Source organism: Coffea eugenioides, chromosome 9, assembly GCF_003713205.1.
Source record: "Coffea eugenioides isolate CCC68of chromosome 9, Ceug_1.0, whole genome shotgun sequence".
Classification (NCBI taxonomy): Eukaryota; Viridiplantae; Streptophyta; class Magnoliopsida; order Gentianales; family Rubiaceae; genus Coffea; species Coffea eugenioides.
In genome coordinates this window covers 36,935,293-36,950,290 of record NC_040043.1, presented here as the reverse complement: position 1 = coordinate 36,950,290, position 14,998 = coordinate 36,935,293, and the positions used below count along the sequence as shown (strand labels likewise).

Sequence of the window (14,998 nt, the reverse complement as noted above, 5' to 3'; positions counted from 1 at the left end):
CAGAAAATTTATTTTTCTCGAGTAGGTATTTATTATTGCACAGGCTCGACACTTGTCAATTTTTGGCGCCGTTGCCGGGGACTGGCGTTAATTATTTGTTTCTTTTTTAGTTCATTTTTGTTCTAATTTTCTGGTATTTTTCTAGTTTATGCCTCGTTCTTCTCGTACAGGCGAATTAATTTTCGACCCTGAAGTAGAGAAGACCGCGCGTAGAACGAGGAAAGAAACCAGGCGGCTCAGAGAAGAGCAATAAGGTATTGCACCTCAGGGACTTGATCCAGAGGTTGAGCCGACAAATTTGTCTGGTGACAATTCGAGTGATTCAGACCAAGAGGATGTCACTATGGCAAATGCACGAACATTAAGGGAGTTGGCTGCTCCTGATTTAAATCAGCAGCCCTTGTGCATTACTTTTCCACATTTAAATGATGACACTCCCTTTGAACTGAAATCTGGTCTAATTCATCTCTTGCCATCTTTTCATGGTCTACCAGGTGAGGAGCCCTACAAGCACTTGCAAGAGTTCGACGTCGTTTGCAACAGCATGAATCCCCCGGGAATTACAGAAGAGCAAATAAAGATGAGGGCCTTCCCCTTCTCTTTGAAGGACTCCGCAAAAGACTGGCTCTACTACCTACCGCCTGGTAGTATCACCACGTGGGACCAACTGAAGAAAAAATTCTTGGACAAGTACTTTCCTGCGTCTCGAGCTGCGAGCCTAAGGAAGGAGATATGTGGTATCAAACAACACCCAAGCGAATCTCTCTATGAGTACTGGGAGAGATTTAAGAAACTGTGCACCAAATGCCCTCAGCATCAGATAAGTGAGCAACTGCTCATTCAATATTTCTATGAGGGGTTGTTTTTCAGGGACAGAAACATAATCGATGCTGCAAGTGGAGGGCCGTTGGTGAACAAAACTCCTCGAGGAGCCTGGGAGTTGATTGAAGGGATGGCTGAGAACTCACAGCAGTTTGGTTCAAGAGAGGATATCCCGACGCGTAGGGTGAATGAGGTGGAAACATCCTCTATTCAACAGCAACTCTCCGAATTGACATCTTTTGTGCGACAACTAGCTGTGGGGAATACATCGCAAGCCAAAGTGTACGGGGTATGCACTGCCGTGGGTCATCCTACGGAAATGTGTCCATTGGTTCAAGAAGAAACTGCAGAACAGGTGAACATGGCTTGCCACGCGCCCGCGCCAAGAAAGCAGTACGACCCGTACTCAAACACCTACAATCCTGGTTGGAGGGATCACCCCAACCTTAGCTATGGAGGAAATAGGCAGTCTAATTTTGTGCCAAATAGACAGCAAGGACACCAACAGCAGTACCATCCTCGCCCACCACCACCACCACCCCCTTCAAACTCAAGTCTGTCCATGGAAGAAATGATGAAGCAATTGCTTGCTAACCAACAAAAGACGGATTCAGACTTACAAAGCATGAGGAATCAACTGGGACAGGTGCAATCATTGCAAAATCAAATGAATCAAATGGCCATAACAATCAACCGTTTGGAGTCCCAAGTTCAAGGAAAGTTGCCATCTCAACCTGAGGTGAATCCAAAGAATGTAAGTGCAATGACCTTGAGGAGTGGCAAGGAAATCCAAGGATCCAAACCTGTGATCCCTAAAGATAAGGACGAGGAATGGATTGAGAACGAGTTGGAAGAGGAGGGCAGAAATAACAAAAATGCAAAGGTGCTCCCGAAACCAATTCCTACAGCTAAAACTAATCCACCTCCCTTTCCTAGCAGGTTGGAGAAACCAAAGAAGCAAGACAAGGAGAAAGAAGTCCTGGAGATTTTCCGCAAGGTACAAATCAATATTCCCCTATTAGATGCCATCAAACAAGTGCCGAAGTATGCAAAATTTTTGAGGGACCTATGTGTCAATCGAAGGCGGTTGAGGGGAGATGAAAGGGTCATTGTGGGAGAGAACGTGTCAGCAGTTCTCCAAAGAAAGCTTCCACCGAAGTGCGGGGATCCAGGTAGGTTTACTGTCCCATGTATAATAGGTAATACTTTGATTAGAAATACCATGCTGGACTTAGGAGCATCGATCAACGTAATGCCTAAATCTATGTATGCTTCTCTGAACTTAGGTCCATTAAAAGAAACTGAGATAGTAATCCAATTAGCTGACCGAACAAATGCATACCCTGATGGGTTGGTCGAGAATGTGTTGGTCAAGATTAACGATTTGGTATTCCCAGCTGACTTTTATGTACTTGACATGGATGATGATCACTCTTCCGATCCCTCGCCTTTGTTATTAGGTAGACCGTTTTTGAGCACAACCCAGACAAAAATTGATGTTCATAAGGGTACTTTGTCCATGGAATTTGATGAAGAAATGGTCCACTTTAATATTTTTGATACAATGAAACATCCTGTTAACTCTCACTCTGTGTTTGCAATTCATGCTATTGATCCCTCTGTGCAAGAATTTTCTAAGTTTGCTTCTAGGGATAAATTCAAAATTGCTGCGAACAAATATCATGGGATGAAAGCAATTCATGAGGTGAAAAAGAGAAGAAAATTAAGGAAAAAGATTGCACTCAATGGCTATTTGGATCCCGGAGGAGGACTACTGATTACAAGGAAAATTGGATTACACCTAAATTGAAGAGTTGTGTTTAACGTCTGGCCAAAGACGTTAAAGAAAGGCGCTTTTGGGAGGCAACCCAATTTTTGATTTTGTTGGTTTTTGTTGTGCGATTCGTTAAATATGTCGTTTCTCATCTGGGTATTGCTTAAATTTGATATTTTCTCTACTATGATCAGGACAGGTGATCATGGCGTGCCCGTGCGAAGAGGGCACGCATTAATCTCACAAGTTCCAACTTCAAGGGCAGAGGATGTTTCTAAAACATGGCATGCCCACGCCATGTTGGTAAAATCTCAATATTACGAAGTGGAATCTTGGCGTGCCCGCGCGGAGAGGGCACGCGTTAATGTTCAAAAACTGATTCTCAAGTCAGAGAATGTTTTCTAATCTTGGCGTGCCCACGCCATATTTGACGAACTAAAAAAAAAAAAATTCAAATTTTTGCAATAAAAAAAAAATCAAAATACAATTACTTCCTTTCTTAACATTCGGTTAGTTTTTCAGCAATTCAATTTCTGAATTTAAAAAAAAAAAATATGTAAGACCAAAAACTATTTTTTTTTTTTTTCGTTTTCTCCTTTCTTCTTTTTCTTTTCTTTCTTTCTTTTCTTTCTTTCCTTTCTTTCTTTCTTCTTCTTCCCCGCTGCTCGCTTCTTCTTCTTCATTGTAAGCTCCGCCAGCCGCGCGCAACCCAGAGCTGTGCGCAGCTCCTCCTCCCTGTCCATAGCTGCCGCCGACTTCCGCCTGAAGCCCACCACAACCCAGCGTCCACCTCTGCATGCAGCCGCCAGTGCCTCATCTCCACCAGCTCGCGTCGACCTCCTGCAGCCCAAGCAATGCCAGCCGCCACCACCTCCATTTGCTCTCTCACTCTCTCTCTCCAAACACCACCAACTGCCGCCGTCACTACTTGCAACGCAACTAGCTCCACTCTCCAGCTCAACTCTCTCTCTCCATCTCGATCTCCCTCTCCACTGCGTCAGCTCTTTCTCCGTGCGTCAGCGGCAAACACCCCCACCGCGCGCGAACTTTCCTTGGCCGCGCCAATACCTCCTGCCCAGCTCACTATCGCAAGCTCGACCTCAGCTTACCACCAACTCCAGTCGCTCCTCTCCACCTCGCCGGTGCACCGTCGCTTCCCTCACGCGCGACTTCAATTCCAGATCACCTCACGCCACTTGTCAATTTTCGACAGGTGGAGGTATTGAATCCCCCCTCCCCGATTAGCAATTTTCTAGATCTTAAAATGCTGAAGTTTGTTTCTTTTTCCTGGGTTTCTTGCTGAATAATCGCAGGAGGTGCTGGATTTTTCACTTGTGAGTTGTTTGGGGCTTCAACTGCAATTTTGGGGTTGATTTGGGGTTTCTTGGCAAATTGGTTACCATTTTGAATTTTTTTTTTAATTTCTGCTTTGCTTGGTGTTATTGAATTTATAAGTGCTTTGGGTTGGCCGTTTGATTTAATTCTTCCCTGTGAGTCCACCAATGGTACTGGTTATGGTAGTTTGCCTCCAATTTCTTAATCTTAAGTGATTGACTGTCCAATTGGAGACACTTGTTATGATTTTGGGTCCAATAGTGTCTAATTTATTATAACTTGTGTCTAATTGTGGGTAAATTGCTGAGATTATTTGTTTAATTGGGAGGTGCCTTTAACACTTAAATTTGCTTATTGAAGTAGTTGCCTTGTGTGAGAGTCTTTTGTCTTTTTCATTTCAATTATTACGTTGATTGGGGTGATTTTGAGGTGCATTGTTTTTGCATTTGGCTAAGTTTGGAACCACAAGTGCTTATTGATTGCATTTACTATAAGTGTTGGAGTATTTCTATAACTTGTGGGTGATTGAAGTGTGCATTTTATTCACTGGGTTGGTTTTCATTTGTTATTGCTTTAAATTTTCTGTTTCCATTATTTGTTAGCATTTGTTGTCTCTTGTGGATTGGACCGACAATTGGAGAAAATGGTGAGACTTAGATCAACCCCAAGGGCTGATGACTGGCACCAACTCCAGATGCGAGTTCAGAAATTGGAAGCTCAAGTATCAAATATTGATGTTAATGTGCATAGCATGGCACAGAATTTGGCGGCTTTTATGCACCACGTGGGTGTTGAACCTCAACTTCCGCCTAACCCGCCGCTGTCTTGACAACTTCAGGGGAGTTTCGTTGCCCTTCTTCTTATTTTTACTAATTAATTATCACATTGAGGGCAATGTGTACTTTAAGTGTGGGGGGAGATTTGGATTTGATTGGAGTTTCTTTAAATTGTTGCTTTTCTTATTGTTGTCTTGATGAATAAATGTGGCATCTCACTCGTCTATTGCTGGTTATGATTTATTCTATGAATTTAGTTTAAGTGGCAAGTAAAAGCATATTATCTTGGTGAATATTATGAGTTTAATGACTTGGTGCAAATTGTGGTTAAATTGTTTAGGCAATATAAATATTTTACTAGCAATTGTTGTGTGAATTGGGCAATTGTTGATCTTAGTTCTCCATATTAGGAGATGACGTGGGTCATGATCTTTAATTATCTGGTATTCTGATGCTTTAATTGTGGTTAATAAATGGCTCTACTCCGCTAGTGTCATCACCCAGTAACCGGGAGTCTTCACCACAAGTATCGACTCTCGCGTCAAAAAGTGGCGATATCTATGAGTAGTTAGTCCTGAAGCTGTGAAAAGTTGAGTAACTGGGCTCTTTCATCTAAAAATGTCAGAGTTCACGTCAAAAGACTTGAATAGCTTGGGACTGAGCATTTATCAAAAAAAAAAAAAATAATAATAATAAATAAAAATAAAAGAATTCTCAAAAAAAAAAAAAATGTGTGCAAGCTTATGATCATGTTGGCCTGCCGATCCTTGTTCTTCAATGTTGAGATTTTGGTTTTCAGTTGACCCAATTGCTAACTTTTGCTAGTTTAATATTTTGATTTCTTAGACGAGTTAGCCATGAATTGGACGAGTCTATGATTTCAGGAGCTAACCGGGAGAAATATGTCTTGACACTTGACGGGTATTTTACATACGTGCAAGCTAAAAAAATACCGAATTACACCCGTTCACTGCAAGTATACAGATCAACTAGTAGTTTAGGGTATATATCGGGTCGATCCCACAGGGAAGAGTGAACAATTACCGGTATTACTAAAGTTTCTTTATTATTTAGACTATCAATTAATGATAAGAAATTTAACCTACTGCACTTATACAAGAAATTAACAAATAAAAGCTCCTTAGGTTGTGGTATCCCTAACTACTCATGCAAGTGTTATATTTGGATCATTAATTACTACATCTAGGCTAATTATGGTGTAATTTCCTTATGCATTTGAATCCTACTTTCGTAGTGAATCAATTATACTTATAACTAATCCATACCTATTCTCATGGTTATGAAATTAGCTACAAGTTCATTTCTTCAGTGAAATTACATGAAATGAATCACTAAAAACCACATAGGTGCACCTCTACTCTCGTGAGTGTACTCCCTATGTTTAGCACTTCTTGAACTAATGTTAAATCTCAATTTTCATTGCAGAAATAACACCTTAGATAATCAGAATTAATGGTACCAGATTAATCATGATTTAAAGAGTTAAAGTGCTAAATAACTTGCTCAAATCATAGCAGTTAAATAGCCAAATGATAAACACTAACAATCAGAGAAAGTTCAACCAAACCCAAGGCATAAACTTTAGAAACACATAATAGACATAAATTCCAGAACTTGCATATTAACTATATTTAAGAATCCAATACAAAAGATAAAGAGTTGGAGAAGAGATAACCCATGTCACTTGAGCTTCAACTTCTCTTTCTTCATCTCCATTTTCATCCTAATCTAGCCATTATACAAGAATGGATGAACTACACTTACTACACTATCCTACACTAAGGAAATGGAAGAACTACATTTCTGCACTCTTCAAGCTTCTCCCGTATGATTCTTAGACCTCAAATGTCTCTGCATATAAGCTGATGAAAAGTCCTTCCCTTACCAGTCAAAAATTTCTGCTATGATTCTCCAAATCTGAATTTGTTAAGGGAGTCAAAAATAATGGCTTTTGACTTGGAACCTTGGCTATATCTCTTCCTTATGTCTTCTGAAGCATGTGCAGCCTACGTTTTCTCTCCAACTCTAGCTGGAAAGTAGTGTGAAGATGAGAAAAATGGCTGAGCAAATTACAGAAATTCGGCTGCCAGACACGTTTTTACTTTTGACCTCACTTCAACTGCATTTTTCTCCATGATGAAGGCCGAACTGGCTTTTGTGCAAAACACAAAAGTTGTAGCCCTTTGAATTAGAGTTCCAATGCTTCAAGAATCATCTAATTTGGAGATCGGTGGACTGAGATATGGTCAAAATACCATAGACTGGTCAATTCTGGGCTTCAGCTTTCGACCATCCAGATAAGTTTCTGTGTTTCGACCTTTTGACCAAGAAAACGGCTGAATTGGACTTTGATGTCTTCATACCAAATGTAGATATATCTCTTAGCTTCAAAATGGTACCACGATCACCTTGATCCGATCATTGTAGCTCCTGATATAGTCAAAATACGAAAATGTGTCTGAGTTGTCAAAGCTGACTTTTCTTGATTTTTGTCCTCAAATTGCATTTCTTCCTTTTACACTTCATATTTTATTTTCACAACTTTAATCCATCATCAATAATCCAAATATATTCTCAATGCACTTCATTTGATGATTGAATCATTAAACCTACAAAATATGAAGTTTTTACCATAAAAATCCATAAAATGCAATGTTTAGCCATTTTAACATAAAATGTAGTTTTTTACCAAAACCTTAGTTATTTTAGTTATAATACTAAATAATCAAACCAAAATTAACTAATAAAACACACTAAAAATACGTAAAATAAACTCTTATCAAATACCCCCACACTTGAACCATTTCTTGTCCTCAAGCAATAAGAAATACAAACCAACAATGATCCAAAATTTGAAAATAAATATATGTAGCATTTCAACTTCATTTTCTCAAAACAAAGTAAATAACCATTATGCAATTATTCAATTAAATTCAAGTACTCATAATATCAAGTAAAGGAGAGCCAATTATACCGCAATTATAACAAGTTTAATTCAATTTCTCATTCTTACTTAATTTCATACGCAAGTAACTCATATGGTCAATAATAATGCTTCCTAAACTCATGATCATCTCTTTATTCTACTTAAAAGGATATTTATTCGTATAACATAGCTAAATTTTACTTAAGTTGTGAGAATGCCTTTTGACGCGAGAATCGACATTTTTAGATGAAGATCACCGGTTACTCAACACTTCACATACTCAAGTTGCTTTGCATACTCTTAATTCAAGTACCGTTTTACGCGAATGTCGACATTTTTAGATGAAGACATCCGGTTACTAAATACAAGAATCATTGGAGTAGAAGAATTTTTATTTATTTTCTTTTCTCTTTTGTTTTTTTTTCTCTTTTTCTTCATTTTTTTCATTTTTCATCATTTTTTTCTTTTTTTTTTTAATAGCAAAGGGAATAATAATTTTCTAAAAAAATAATCATGAGAAGAGTATTGCACTTATTGACCATATTTATCACTTAACTTATAAAATCCAATAAAGAGAAGAAATTTCATCAAATATGCAAAAAAAATATAGGCATAATTTTCTCCACTTTAAAAGATATACTTTCCTACAAATGCAAAAATTATAATCACATAATAGTCATTTCCAAGTTAAATGAGAAAAGAAGTTTCCAAATCACATATATTTATCTCAAATGTAGAAGGAATTTGAACTACTAATGGTATGAAACTTGTTACCCCTTGGATAAAATTGAAAAAATATGAAACTTTTTGGGGCAAGTTTGCAATTTTGGACAAGATTTTAGAAAAATTTTGAATTTTAACACAAGTCCAATATTTGCAAATAATAATTCAATCACATACAATGTATATAATCTCAATTCTCCCCCCACACTTAACATACACATTGTCCTCAATGTGTAAAAAGGAAAATCAAGATAAAGAAAAGTAATACTCCCCTATTGTTGCGATTGAATATGAAGCTTCAAAATCCATTGTCCGTGTATCTCCAACGCTTCATGAGTTTCATTGGATAACCATTAGTGATGTAATCCTAAAAAATGAAAAATGAGAAACAAAAGTGATAACAAAGGTTTAATAAACAAAATGATGATCCGTAACTTCAATCCTTTGTTTTCGTGATGTACCTAAAAAAAATACACAATAAGCAACTCAAGGTACAAGAAAATATATATGAGGAAAAGAAGAAAAAAGAGAATCAAGGAATCTGCATTTTTTTTTCCAAAAACGCGACTCATCAAAACACGCCACCAAGCCACGTTTTGTGAAGTCGCGTTTCTTCACATATCTTGCAGGATCGAAAACGCGACTATGCTTAAAAACGCGACTTGGAGTCGCGTATTTGAAGTCGCGTTTTCAATTTTTGATCAGGCTGGAAAACGCGACTTGGTAGAAAACGTGACTTTCTGTCGCGTTTTGAGGCGCGTTTTATTCAGTATAGGCGCAGAATTGAAAACGCGATTATGGAAAACGCGATTCTAAGGCGCGTTTTCAGCCCAAGTGCTTTTTCTTCTGCGAAATTTTTGCAGAAAGCCAATTTTGAAAAATTACCATTTGTACCCCAATCACTCAAAATGCATCATAGATCATTTGTTTGCTAAAATTCTCAATGCATGCACATGTAAAATGATCAAAATATGCATTTTAACCCCTTCTAACAAATCAAAAACAACAATTACTCAAATTGAGGGGTTGAGTTCCTTGATCAAATTTCGCTTTTTTCACCTCATTTGGTCACTTTTGCTTCCATTTCCAATACCTACAAATGAAAAATAACAAAATAACTCAAACATATACTTTAAACATAAAATCACCCCAAAATAACATAAACTTAAACAAACATTGGGTTGCCTCCCAATAAGCGCTTCTTTAAAGTCAATAGCTTGACTATTTCACCTCATTTTTCAAGGAGGCTTTGTTAGCGAATAATCCACCATTTTAGGCCGTGGTGGATCATTAAATGGTGACTTTATAGCCAAAGCCACATGATCTAATGATGTGAGAAATGAAAGTGACTTACCTATCCCAAGTGTTCCATAGATATTACCTTGAATATGCACCACTTGAGAACTTACCAAAGAAAATGTCATGAGAGTATCTTGAGCAGGAATACCTTTAGAACCTATACTTTCAATGCACTCCTCAAGAGGGGTGAAAAATGAGTCATTAAAACTCACCTCTTGAGGTTCAAAGTTAGTTCCAAAGATATTATCATGTGAAATGGACATTTGCTCATTGAAACACAATTGAAATTCATCATTTTCATCCAAATATAATCCATTTTCACATACAACATTCCTACCATTCATGCTAGGGTCATCTTTCATATCATTAGAAGAAATAACTTCACACAATGCATGCAATTTCTCTTGTATTCTACTAAAGTGAGAAGTCAGTTCATCTATTCTTTCTTCAACCCTATCAAAACGGTCGGAAGTTGCATTAGCTAATTTTTCTAAAGCTAACTCCCAAGATGGCTTAGAATCATTAGCTACCATTTCAATTGCCAACTCCCAAGATGGTTTTGGTTCATATTGGACACATTCAGGTTGGTAATCATAAAAATATGAAGAATTACTATAAGTACATTGATTATCCCAACCATAAGCAGGAGAATTGTTCCAACTAGCACTATATCGATCAAAACAAGGATTGTAATGCTCTAATTCATCATAATAACCCACATTTTGTGCTTGCATACATGTATTAGTAGCATGATAACCTTCACACAAGTCACAAATCACATGATAAGAATTAAAATCATTAACATTCCTCCCTTGCTCAATTTCATGCATAATTGTGTCCATCATAACATCAAATTTTGCCTTTAAGCACCTTAAACCATCTTCAAAAGACATACCTTCAGTAATTTCTTGGTTATCTCTGTTGAAGGAGCTTTGCACTAGGTAACCATCCATTGCCAATCTTTCATTTCTCAAGCTTTGTCCTCCCAGTTCACCTACCCTCCTCATTATCTAAAATTACTTTTAAACAATCTCAAAAGTAAGATTAGTTAAGAAGGATAGATTCCAAGACACAAACTAAAACAGAAAAAAAAATAATAATAAAAAAATTGACTCAAAAAAATGACATAAAACACACAAGATACAACAAAAACAACAAAAATAAGAAAAATTGTCTAAATTAATAAAGTTGCTCTTCACACCGATATTGCCAAATCTTCCCCGGCAACGGCGCCAAAAACTTGACGGGTATTTTACATACGTGCAAGCTAAAAAAATACCGAATTACACCCGTTCACTGCAAGTATACAGATCAACTAGTAGTTTAGGGTATATATCGGGTCGATCCCACAGGGAAGAGTGAACAATTACCGGTATTACTAAAGTTTCTTTATTATTTAGACTATCAATTAATGATAAGAAATTTAACCTACTGCACTTATACAAGAAATTAACAAATAAAAGCTCCTTAGGTTGTGGTATCCCTAACTACTCATGCAAGTGTTATATTTGGATCATTAATTACTACATCTAGGCTAATTATGGTGTAATTTCCTTATGCATTTGAATCCTACTTTCGTAGTGAATCAATTATACTTATAACTAATCCATACCTATTCTCATGGTTATGAAATTAGTTACAAGTTCATTTCTTCAGTGAAATTACATGAAATGAATCACTAAAAACCACATAGGTGCACCTCTACTCTCGTGAGTGTACTCCCTATGTTTAGCACTTCTTGAACTAATGTTAAATCTCAATTTTCATTGCAGAAATAACACCTTAGATAATCAGAATTAATGGTACCAGATTAATCATGATTTAAAGAGTTAAAGTGCTAAATAACTTGCTCAAATCATAGCAGTTAAATAGCCAAATGATAAACACTAACAATCAGAGAAAGTTCAACCAAACCCAAGGCATAAACTTTAGAAACACATAATAGACATAAATTCCAGAACTTGCATATTAACTATATTTAAGAATCCAATACAAAAGATAAAGAGTTGGAGAAGAGATAACCCATGTCACTTGAGCTTCAACTTCTCTTTCTTCATCTCCATTTTCATCCTAATCTAGCCATTATACAAGAATGGATGAACTACACTTACTACACTATCCTACACTAAGGAAATGGAAGAACTACATTTCTGCACTCTTCAAGCTTCTCCCGTATGATTCTTAGACCTCAAATGTCTCTGCATATAAGCTGATGAAAAGTCCTTCCCTTACCAGTCAAAAATTTCTGCTATGATTCTCCAAATCTGAATTTGTTAAGGGAGTCAAAAATAATGGCTTTTGACTTGGAACCTTGGCTATATCTCTTCCTTATGTCTTCTGAAGCATGTGCAGTCTACGTTTTCTCTCCAACTCTAGCTGGAAAGTAGTGTGAAGATGAGAAAAATGGCTGAGCAAATTACAGAAATTCGGCTGCCAGACACGTTTTTACTTTTGACCTCACTTCAACTGCATTTTTCTCCATGATGAAGGCCGAACTGGCTTTTGTGCAAAACACAAAAGTTGTAGCCCTTTGAATTAGAGTTCCAATGCTTCAAGAATCATCTAATTTGGAGATCGGTGGACTGAGATATGGTCAAAATACCATAGACTGGTCAATTCTGGGCTTCAGCTTTCGACCATCCAGATAAGTTTCTGTGTTTCGACCTTTTGACCAAGAAAACGGCTGAATTGGACTTTGATGTCTTCATACCAAATGTAGATATATCTCTTAGCTTCAAAATGGTACCAAGATCACCTTGATCCGATCATTGTAGCTCCTGATATAGTCAAAATACGAAAATGTGTCTGAGTTGTCAAAGCTGACTTTTCTTGATTTTTGTCCTCAAATTGCATTTCTTCCTTTTACACTTCATATTTTATTTTCACAACTTTAATCCATCATCAATAATCCAAATATATTCTCAATGCACTTCATTTGATGATTGAATCATTAAACCTACAAAATATGAAGTTTTTACCATAAAAATCCATAAAATGCAATGTTTAGCCATTTTAACATAAAATGTAGTTTTTTACCAAAACCTTAGTTATTTTAGTTATAATACTAAATAATCAAACCAAAATTAACTAATAAAACACACTAAAAATACGTAAAATAAACTCTTATCAACACTTAGCCACTAAAACTTGATTTTGGGATAAGCGTAGCTTGGCAGTAAATGAAATGAGAGTTAGCCATTGTTGAGTTTAGTGTTTCCATGCTTGAGGACAAGCATGATTTAAGTGTAGGGGGAATTGATAGGGTATTAATTGTTAGTAATTTTATCGTTAATTTTCCTCTTTATTCTTGCCAAATATTGTTTTAATTGTCAATATATATTTATATTTGGTATTTGGATATAATTTCAGAAAGTGGAGCAGAAAAGTGCTAAAAGGGGACCTTCTTGAGAAGATTTCTCCACACGTGAAAGCTTCTAAAAGCTTTCCACAATCAGCCCAAATTGTGCAAACCAACGGAATTGCTGATGAAGAATTGAATTGATATGATGAAATCCACTAGCAATAAGAAATCAAAGCGGGGACCACGTAGAAAGTTTGTTCTTATTGTGGGAGATATACTCATTAGTCAAGGTGTTGGCTTTGATGATTGAGCTTTTCCAATTTGCTTCCTACGTCACTAGTTCTCTTAGGAAACTAGTGCTAAAATAAAATAAGGGAAAGGCACTAGACGATAGTTTTCATAAGACATTAGACTAGTTTTGGAGTTTTCTCTCCAGAGAAGCTCCGTAGGAGGATAGAGGTAGTTTTTGGTTTTCAGAGGAGGAGTTCTTCCTTCTCTTGTTGTGTGGTGTGCAACTTTTCTTAAAAGAGTTTAGCGAGACTCAAGTTTCTTCCTAAATTCTTAGTTAGTTATTTATGTATTTGATTCCATTTAAATTGCGTGGGAATTTTCTTACGAGGCGTGGCTAATTTTCTCCTCTAGTCAAGGATCAACGCGAAGACGCAGTCCCAAATATCTGTGAGATCTAATTAATTTTACGTGTTCCTTAATTTATTAATATTTGCATGTTTTCTATTTTAATTTCCATGGGATTATTTTGTTAATTGGATATCAAGGGCCCGATGTGCAATTTGATTTATTAATCTCTTGTCAAATTAATCAATTAAATCCGTAATTGTTTAGTTGATTAATATTAGTGACAACTAGTATTTTCACATACTAGGGGGACATGCAATCTGATTTAAATAACCCTCGTAGCGTGTTATTAATTTGGGTTAGGCTTTTCTAGTTTTTAATGCAATTAGGAAATTAATTCCTACGGTCGTACCTAGGAGTATTTCCTGGTTAGGGGTAATCAACGGTCGTACCTTGGTTATCAATAAATTAAGGAAAAGCTGGTCGTTAGAGTTTATCGGCGACTATAACTAACCTGTTAATAAAATTAAGTGAACCTTCTTTGCATCAATGATCGGATGAATGGACTGTGTCTGCGTAGTTGTATCCTTGGCTAGAATTTATTTATCATTTATTTAATTGCTATTTACAATTGTATTAATTAATTATTTATTTTTGGTTAAATTATTTAATTATTTTTAGTTAAATTGTTTAATTATTTTTAGTTTATTTCTGATAAAAAATCCCCCGTGTCCCGAACTTGAAAGAAATCAAATTTTTCCCAGTCCCTGTGGATTCGACCCTACTCACTACTATACACAGAAAATTTATTTTTCTCGAGTAGGCATTTATTATTGCACAGGCTCGACACCTGTCAATATCAACATTTTTATAAAATTGACTAAATAGTTTATTATTTTTCAAAGATTCCCGTTCAACGAACGGGTATAAAACTAGTTAAATATAGATATGTTCAACAGAGACAGATAGAATTACTCACTGAGCTTACAATTCACTATAAAAATTATCATTTAAATGGATAATCTTAATTACCAAGATATTGTTTCTAAAGGATTAAAGATTGAAAATGACTTGGTAGAAATTCAGCAGATGATAAAATACTTTGGGAAACATTTATTAGATAAATTAGTAGAAATAGAAATAAGGATTAATAGATTAGAAGAAAAAAATAATTAAAGAACTTGATATTAAAAAACTACAGACTAAACAAATATATGAGATAAAAATGAACAAGCTTTATTTGGAGCAATCGCAACTATGAAAATACTAAAGGATTTATAAAATGAAAACTTTTATACAAGCCTCTAATTCAGATATTGAAGAACTAGTAGATCAGATAGGACACTTGAATTTAGATAATACATTTAATATAAAACCAGATATTAAATAAGAATTTCCTGAAAATCCAGCCATTCTTGATATCCCAGTATCTAGCTCAAATACTC

General features: G+C 36.2%; 1 non-coding gene across 1 annotated transcript; it reads right to left on the bottom strand.

The window, feature by feature from the left end:
* Nucleotides 1-715: 715 nt before the first annotated feature.
* On the bottom strand, nucleotides 716-822 carry LOC113748548. Its single transcript, XR_003464401.1, has one exon. It is a non-coding gene; the product is annotated as a small nucleolar RNA R71 (small nucleolar RNA).
* Between the last annotated feature and the right edge of the window lie 14,176 nt (nucleotides 823-14,998).